Here is a 9,018-nt window from a genome sequence, read left to right as displayed (position 1 = left end):
ACCAAACAAGCACAAAAATAAATATTTTTATACTTTCCTTAATGTTGTTTTTCTCAATTTTGATAAAATCTATATTTTTCAACAATAACTTCAAACACATATTCAAATTAACATATGAACAATCAAATGAAGTTTTAACTCTGTATTTACAACTATGAACTTTTAACAATAAGTTCAACCCAACTTATGAACATCAACAAAATGAAGTTCAAACTATTTTCTGGAAAATAGCAAAACCAAATGTTAAGAACTTCAACACAAGTTCAACCAAATTATGAACGATCAAAATGAAGTTTCAAGAACTTCAAACACAAGTTCAAAAAGTTGAAGAACTATCAATATAAAGTTCAACTATTTCCTGAAAAAAAATGAAACAATACAGATTATGAAAAAAAAAACTCTATAGTGAAAAGAAAATTTCACCAAACAAGCAAAAAAAATCTTTTTTTTTCAAATTATTTCCTTAAGATTGTTGTAATTCGAGTACAAAAAATTTGTATTTTCGCAACACTACTTCAACATAAGTCCAAGAATAAATCAAGAACACTTATGAAGTTGTCCAACACCTTCAACACAAGATCAAAATGATCTTTCAAAGAAGTGTGTTTTCAGATTCTTAAAGAAAAATAGATGAAGCAGAAAAAAATCAAGTCCTCCGAATTCACGGAGTGTCCTTAAGGAAATAATTTCCCTCAAGTATCCGATGTTGCGGAATTTTTCTCCTAGGATAAAATGGCTTCACAACCAGAATGTAGTGGTACCACAAACTTTCTAATTTTCTTCGAACTCACTCAATGGGAGATGATCGCACAGAGTTTTTAGAAGTAAGAGAATATTTTTCTTATATAGAAATTTTTCATACTAAACCAGTGAAAAAAATGCAGGTTTATATAGCCATAAAATGCTCCTTCCGAAAGGTGGCAATGGTTCATCCGAAAAGGTGTATCATTTGAAAGAGTTATATCTGTTCATTCAAAATATTGTGTCTTTTTCTGAAAGACACAACTATCCGAACAGTCACTTCTTTTTTAAAACAATATGTCTTTTCCTCAAAGGGTTGTGTCCCTCCATTTTTCATTCACACCAATTGAACCAAACAAGCGCTATACCTAATTTGCCCTACTCATCTCTCATACGGGAGATGCAAATGCATTCAAGTTAACTAATATATCATTACTTAACAATATAGGTGTGAATAGAATATTATATAACATTTTATATTAGATTACCTAATATAAATATTTTTTCGGATGAAGGTAGTTTTCTAAAATAAAAAAGGATCATATTTACTTCATACTCTAAGAAAAAGATGTATTTGCTCTTCGTGGATCAGCATTAATCGTTGATGGAATAAAGTGATTTAAGTAGTGATTAAATTAAATTAGGGGAAAATAAAATCCACGTAGACATCAAGTAAGTAATTATAAGTGGGAATATGGAGGCATAACAAATGGAGAGCAAATATGACCTTAAAATTGGATAACAAGAGCAAATATATCAATAAAATTAGGAAAAAAAAACGTAAAAATTCCACTGAATTTGTTGCTACAACTTACTATAACACTTTAACTTTGTAGGTAATTATTTACCTCCTAAACAACTTTCGCATATATTAAATACAATCCCCAAAATGAAATACCACTCTCACAATGGAGAGTGTATTACACTCGCGCCACGTCAGAGCCACGTAAAAAGTTATTTGAAAGAATAATTTCACTAATATATATTTTACATACTTAAAAAAATACTATCCCCCACCCCCACCCCCTCCCCACCCCCCGTTCTTCTTCAAAAGACCCAACCCTTTTTAATTTTCAAACCACCATCACTACCACCCCACCCCAGCCACCCGCTCTTTCTTTCTTCTTCTTCTAACCTCCATTAATACGTTTCAGTCCTTAATCATTGATTTAATCTTTGGTAATTACCTCTCTTTTTCTAACCTCCATTAACACTCCACTATTTTTTGCTACTTCTAATTTCTCTTCTTATAGAATTTTTTTTAAGAAAAAATTGGATATTCTAAATTGCATATTTGAAAATTATAATAAAGATTTTCTGAAGTAAAATGAAGGTTTTTTCTTTAGTGATAATAAGAATTTAAAAAAAAAAAAAAAAGGGGGGAAGGAATCGAAGAGAAAGGATAGGGTGAAAATTTGTAGAAGATGAAGAAAGGGGGCGGGGCGGGCAGAGGGTGGGGAGGGGGGGTTGGAGAAGATGGTATGGGGATGAGTTTGAAGAAGATGAACAGGGTGGGGGTCTTGAAGAAGATGAACAGGATAGGGGGTGTTTTTATTTAATATTTTTATTTTATCATATATATATAATATAATATAATATACTAAAAGTGTGAAGACCCTTAGAAAAATAAATTAAAGTTTTTACCCTTCATTAAAAGACTCTCCTTTAGACAAAATCATCTTTTTACATATTTCTTCCAATTAAATTTCTAAAAATAATAACTATTCAAATTGAAGAAATATTTTCTTGGGGGGTTTTCAGGATTTATGTCCTATCTAGTTTATAACTCCTAAAATATAAAATATTTAACACTTCTAAATCAATTATAATTTTACCTTAAATAAAAGAAAACTTCTACCATCAATTCTATTTATTAAGTACAGTTTTCTTCATCTTGTGTAGTTATTTGTTGTAAGTTGTCGAAAACTCAAAATCACTTTTATTGGAGACTTCTTTCATTCACTTTAGTTTTAGATTTTATTTAAACCAATTAGTACTGAACGTGTGAATTAATTTGAAAATTTGTATAGTTCTTTGTATAGATATTTTTAAATATTTAATAGTAGTAATTTTAATTATTTAGGACTTCGTATACATTAGTTCTATGTATAATAATTTTTCTTTGGTATTGATAATTTTCTTTCATGTTTGATTGATCAAAATTCTTTTTTTCTAAAATAATACAATGGTATTTACAATGAACATATGAAGCAAAAATTATTTATTTTTGATCTTAGATTAGTTCACTACAAAAAACATGTCAAATTGCGGAAATTTTATATAATTTTGGTGGTTCCCAAAACCCCCCACAATACGAGCCGTGACAAATAATTTGCAGCGGTCTTTTAATGACACCCATAAATAATTTGCGGCAGTTTGACCCCAGTACTCTAAATTTAATTCTTTTAATAATAAATTTTTATTTCAAAATTGCAGGGGTTTAAAATCCCCGTAATTTTTATTTTTTTTTAAATTTAGTAGGGCCCATAAATTTTCAATAACTAATTATAGATTCTAATTTTAGCTCAAATTTAATTATTCCTTTAGACATAACCTACAATCCAATATGTGACAAAAAGATTAAGCTTGGCAATAGCAAGTAGCAACGTAATTTTGCGATGAGAAGACACACAGGGGAAATGAATGAAATAAGGGTACTCTTTCCCAACAATAATTAGAAACTTTTACAGCAGGATCAGTTCATTGTCCTGCAAAATAAGCTAAAGGTGCCGTAACTATGATATGAAGCAATGCAGTAGCTAGAGCAGTGGCACTAAGTGGAATAAGTTATGTGACAGAGGTCTCATCTCTATTGTCCTGAAATCACTCGTCCTAGTAGCTAGTTATATGAAAATTAAGCAACTACACTATCTAATGGAATATGAATCTCATGACATGTGATGGTAACCATTCAGAGGTACAACTCAAGTACTGCTAAATCAATCCCCAAACAAGAAAAAGAAATGACTTCTTTGATCACTGTGCTCCCTTCCCTTCCTCAACTTCACTCAACTCAACTCAAGCAAAAAGCACTGTGCTCCCTTCACTTCCTCCTTTTTCGCCTCCGCTAACGTGGTGATCAACATAGGCAATAATAACTGCAATAATTAATGACGGATAATATGTGGAAAGAAACAAATTACCTCAATTTCACTGGCGTTGAAATCCTCTTGCAGAACAGATTGAAGAGCAGAAATTGTAGTGTGCAGAACAAAAAATAATGTATCAGCAACACTAAAGTTCATTCTCCTAACTTTTAATATCAAACCTCATAGACAAAATTCCAAAATTACATGAACACAATATACTGAAACTTCACAAATAACTTCAATAAAAAGAAAAACAAAAGTTACCACTACAAAGGTTTCATATTATTGAAGGTAGCATTTATCCATTCTGGGAGAAATCAGATCCTCAATCTCAAATTTTTTGAATATCTCTTTTCATGTATAACAGTGGAGGATGTTCCAGCCAAATGATTGAATTTAAACACTAGAACTTGAAAAATAAGAAAAGGGATTCAGTGAAAGATATCTTACTTCACTAAAAGGTTCTTTCACATCATCTCTCTCAACACTACTCTCCTGAAATATTTACCATCTTATACCAATGACAAGAAAATCCCAAAGAAAATGAAAAGAAAGCAAATGCATGCTTTTTGAATATTCGTGCATAGTAACATGCTTAGACAGAGTCAGAAGACAGCCTAGAGCAAGCTCAATTACTAACATATTTAGGAAAGATCACCATATCAACATCTTCGGGTAAATTTGCCAGAAGTCTTCGTAAAGAATACTCACTAGATCCAGCTGGATGCAATAGTTCATCAGTATCAATATGAATGATCTAGTCCACGCCAACTTTCTGTAGAGTTACAAGGCAATGAAGAGGATCAAAAGGCAACCACAACTAAATAGACATAGTTATTGTAATCATACCCTTGCCATGACGATGGTCATTTCCATGTTAAGGGTTTGCTTAACAAACAACTCGTAGTTGCATGGTTGGTAGAAAAATCCAGCCAGCCAAGTTTCATTCCAAATCCGACTAGGACACAAGATATTATAGATCAGTTTATCAAATAATATACACTTAATAGAGAGGTGAGATGAAATATAGGGAACAAAGCATGTCTACTAGCCCATGTGGAAATTTCACTCTCTAAATTTAGTTTGATTTAAGTTAGTAACTTGAATAATCACTTCTTCTTTAACCCGGTATGAAATGCCTTCAACTTCTCGAGTAATTTTAAAATTGAGAAGTCAAGAATGTTGAAAAGAAAGTCTCTTCTTTTGCAATCTCTATGAATGAATTGATCTCACTTATAAATAGAAAGAAGACAAGAAGACAAATGTTACACTTTTACAGTCAAACTTCCATGCTCAGTAACCAATCCTTCAGTACATTTAGTCATTTAACACTAATAACAGATCCAAAGCGTACTCGGGATGAACTGTAATGCCCTTGGATTGAAAGGAGGAAGGGTTGGATAACGAGAAGTGAAAGAGTTATTTCTCTTGTTTAGTAAAGGAGGTGAAAGAGGTAATCTCATTCACTTACCTTCCAGTATATCAAATAAAGGAATTAAATGCTTGGTGTTCCACGTAAGGAAAATAAAGAATGAACTTCACTTTCATTTACCCTTCCCTTTCCCTTCTAAGAACCAAGCATAATATAACTGTTTGAATGAGAGTCACAATGTTGACACTGCTACCATGGGTAATTACTGCTTGCTCGTAATAGGTAAACGGGTCACTCTACACCAACCTCCTCCATCCACAAAGAATAGTTGCTCCTGATATATAATAGGTTATCAAGTAAGATACTCCCAACAAGTTTGAACATGTCAACCCATGCTAACATATAATAGTTCATAAACTTTGCTTTTCCTCATCTAACTTCGGACAAAAAGTTTCTCTCCTCCTTGATCATTAATTAGCAACGTACAGATAAAAGGCTAAATACAGAAAATAAAACCCACAGAAGGGATAACAAACATTTCTCAAAGCAATTGGAAATAATATCTACTCTACTGCATGGAGACCTCATCTTCATAGTATAGGCACAAAATACTGTATAAAATATGCAAATATCAGCTACCTTTTACTCCCTGCAGAGTACACACATTTTGTATATTAATAAAAAACGTAGAAGTGATGAAACAGAATGTTCACGAAAATTTAATTATAATGGAAATATTAAGGAGATATGAACACTTACTTGAATGGATTCTATCACTTTAGATATATTGGGGGATGCAGCTTTTTCTTCAACAAACAGGAAAAAGTTTGATACACCAATAACCTTATGATAAAATAACCAAGGTAAAATCTGCTCTAAGCCAGCGTACTTACTTATAGTGATTGATATCTAACATCAACAAAGTAAACATGTCTGAGACATATACATAGGAAATGTACAATCGCAGTTTCCCATTTAGAGGAATACAAAGGAAAAAATGAGAGAAATTCTCCAGCTCAATTGCACTTATCGAAAGCATGAACAGAGACAAAACCAACATTAAAAATGTATTGAGGGGTCGTTCGGTTGCTGGTTAGGAGGTGATTTATTTATGTATTAAATACTGCATAACTTGTACCATATTGGGTGGTTTCATTTTGCTATGTATAGAAGTCAACACACAAAATATGGTGTTTGGTTCACAATCTAGAATCTCGCTTAACTAATACACGAATAACTAAATCTTGCATAACTAATTCTTACCTAACATTTGCATAACTAATATCTACATTACTATTACCTGTGTAACTCCAATCGGTAGCTAAATGACCCCTTAGAATGTTGAAGTCTGGAAAATAAAAGGAATTAGCATGTCCTTTCAAAATGCTTTGTTTTATTAATCAAGTGCCTAGAATACAAATCTACAAATTCTGCAACTACTAGTCTGAGTTACGTGGACTCTTCACTTTCGAAGCCGCACCCATGTCAGATTCTCCAAAAATACACTAGTTTTGGCGAATCTGACACGCACTCATTGACACTATTGAAGAGTCCGAGCAACATAGCTACTAGCTTTGCCCTTGCCTCCATTACAAGAATGTCATTACTTTAGTTCTTAAATATCGTCAGTTTGAATATGAATATTAGAGTTAAAAGGCAACAACAATTAATGACACACATACAAAAAAACATGTAGTGTCACACTTATAACGACACAATAACATAGCTACAATGATCTCACAAGTGACATCTGAGTATACTGCCTTTACAGTTATACAAGAAAAAGGAAGTAACTCGGTACACTAAACTCAACTGCATAACTATGCTGTAGATAAAGTTATGCGCATCATCAGCTAAGTTGAATCAAAGAGCAATTCTCAAATGCATCACCAAATATGTTGTGAACCATGGGGCATGACCAGTCTTTTATGAGGAGGGAAGCAAGAACTAGGGTGGGTAGACTAGAATGACTATGAGACTAAGCCCTGCCACATAAAACTGGAAAACTGCAACCTTATGCAACAAGCTAATGAACAGGCATGTAATACAATTATACAAACAACTAAAATTCAGCAGAGAACAATGATATAACAGCTGCAGATATAGATTATGGTATATTCTGTAACAATTCTCATAACAAACTGATGAGCATCGTAGCAAGCAATGCAATTCGAATAAAAATATCAGACACATCCTGGTATATCTTTACAAGTCATGTAACCTCAGAAACATGATACCAAGTCTCATTTTGGTAACAAAAAAATCATGTCCTATATTTTGAATAAGAATATCAGCATGGGAGCTAGTGGGCGATTTACCGTATGTAGTTTGCAACAGTTCCAACTCTCAACTGGTAGTCTGGAAGCAAAATCTTCAATCTTCTCAAACTCCTCCCTACATGATAAACAAATGTAAATACGTATCTCGGAGTACCATTACACGCATTACCTCCTCAAAGCACAGCTTCATAGACTAAGAAAATCCATGGGACAAATGACAGGGATATGAGCAGATAATGGTTTGCACAATTAAAAAATACAAGAAGATCTTCAAAGCAAAATATGAAAACTGAAGCATATATTTTGCAAATCAGAGTTAGAAGGAGGAGGTAATGCCGATATAAGCTATTGCAAATAGAACACCATTAAACTAAAAATCCACCAATTACTCTAACCCAATTCAATCTCGGAGTCCAGCTCAATTGCAATGGCCGGCCGACGGAGTCAATTTGAGGGAAATGGAGTCAATTGGGGGGGCGGGGGAAGCGAGAGTGTTACTTTTGGATGTTTAGGAGCTGTCACAAGGAGCAAGGCAGGCTTGCTAGGACAACAAACACATCCAGTGTCGTCCTTGCCAACTTTAGTTTTTGGATCTTTAACCCCAAAAGGGGAGAAATTCAATACAAGTGTTTCAGAAGGAGGAAGCAGTGTCGCAAAATCACTTAAGAAGACTCTGGCTCTACTTGAGCATTTTGGTTCCAAATACTCTGGCGCAAAGAGCGAAGGTCGTTCAACAAATGTGTCATGTCCACTTACACCGCATAAGTTAAGCCCTTCAAATATCAACTTATGTGATAATCCATGTTACTCTCCAACCTATCCAGTGATCATGCAATCAATGGTGACTGATTCCTCTTCGATGGAGGAGCAGCTTGCGAATCTGACAAAGGCAATTGAAAGCCTGACCAAGTATGTTCTGAATCAAGATGCTAGGATTGATAAGATAGTGGATGGAGTGGAAAGCCTGATAGGCGAAGAATCTAGCCATGCAGTGGGAAAAGCTCCAGAGGATCACGAGACAAAACACCCTATGAAGTAAACACCACCAACTATAGAGGTACGAGTTTCTTCTAAGGGGATAATCCTGATTAAACAATTGAAGGAATTCATCAAAGAGACCCTCAAAGACAAGTATGATGCTGTCACCAAGTCTTTCCTTGCATATGCCAAGCCCTACACTGCAAGGATAAATAGCCTCAAAATGTTTATCGGTTATCAACCGCCCAAATTTTAACAATTTGAGGGCAAAGGGAACCCGAAATAACATGTCGCACACTTTGTTGAGACATGTAATAATGCTGGAACTTATGGTGACTATCTTGTCAAACAATTTGTTTGTTCCCTAAAGAAAAATTCCTTTGATTGGTATACGAACCTTGAGCCTAACTCCATCTAGTTGGGAGCTATTGGAACATGAGTTTCTGAATCGTTTTTATAGCACAAGGCGTACAGTGAGCATGGTAGAGCTCACAAATAATCGATAAAAAAAGGATGAGCCAGTCATCGATTTTATCAACCGATGGAGAAATGCGAGCCT

The 9,018-nt window shown here is 33.9% G+C and overlaps 1 long non-coding RNA gene across 2 annotated transcripts; it reads right to left on the bottom strand.

The window, feature by feature from the left end:
* Positions 1–3,381: 3,381 nt before the first annotated feature.
* LOC107848611 lies at positions 3,382–8,664 on the bottom strand. 2 transcript variants are annotated; one of them, XR_001668116.2, is made up of 5 exons: positions 7,877–8,661; positions 7,521–7,596; positions 5,962–6,045; positions 4,680–4,788; positions 3,382–4,605 (listed from the first exon to the last, which is right to left on the bottom strand). It is a non-coding gene; the product is annotated as an uncharacterized LOC107848611 (long non-coding RNA). The 2 variants fall into 2 exon arrangements; XR_007046969.1 differs by having other exon boundaries at positions 4,680–6,045; positions 7,877–8,664.
* Between the last annotated feature and the right edge of the window lie 354 nt (positions 8,665–9,018).

Source organism: Capsicum annuum, chromosome 11, assembly GCF_002878395.1.
Source record: "Capsicum annuum cultivar UCD-10X-F1 chromosome 11, UCD10Xv1.1, whole genome shotgun sequence".
NCBI classification, from domain to species: Eukaryota; Viridiplantae; Streptophyta; class Magnoliopsida; order Solanales; family Solanaceae; genus Capsicum; species Capsicum annuum.
The sequence above is the reverse complement of the archived record's forward strand: the minus strand, read 5'-3'. Positions and strand labels throughout refer to the sequence as shown.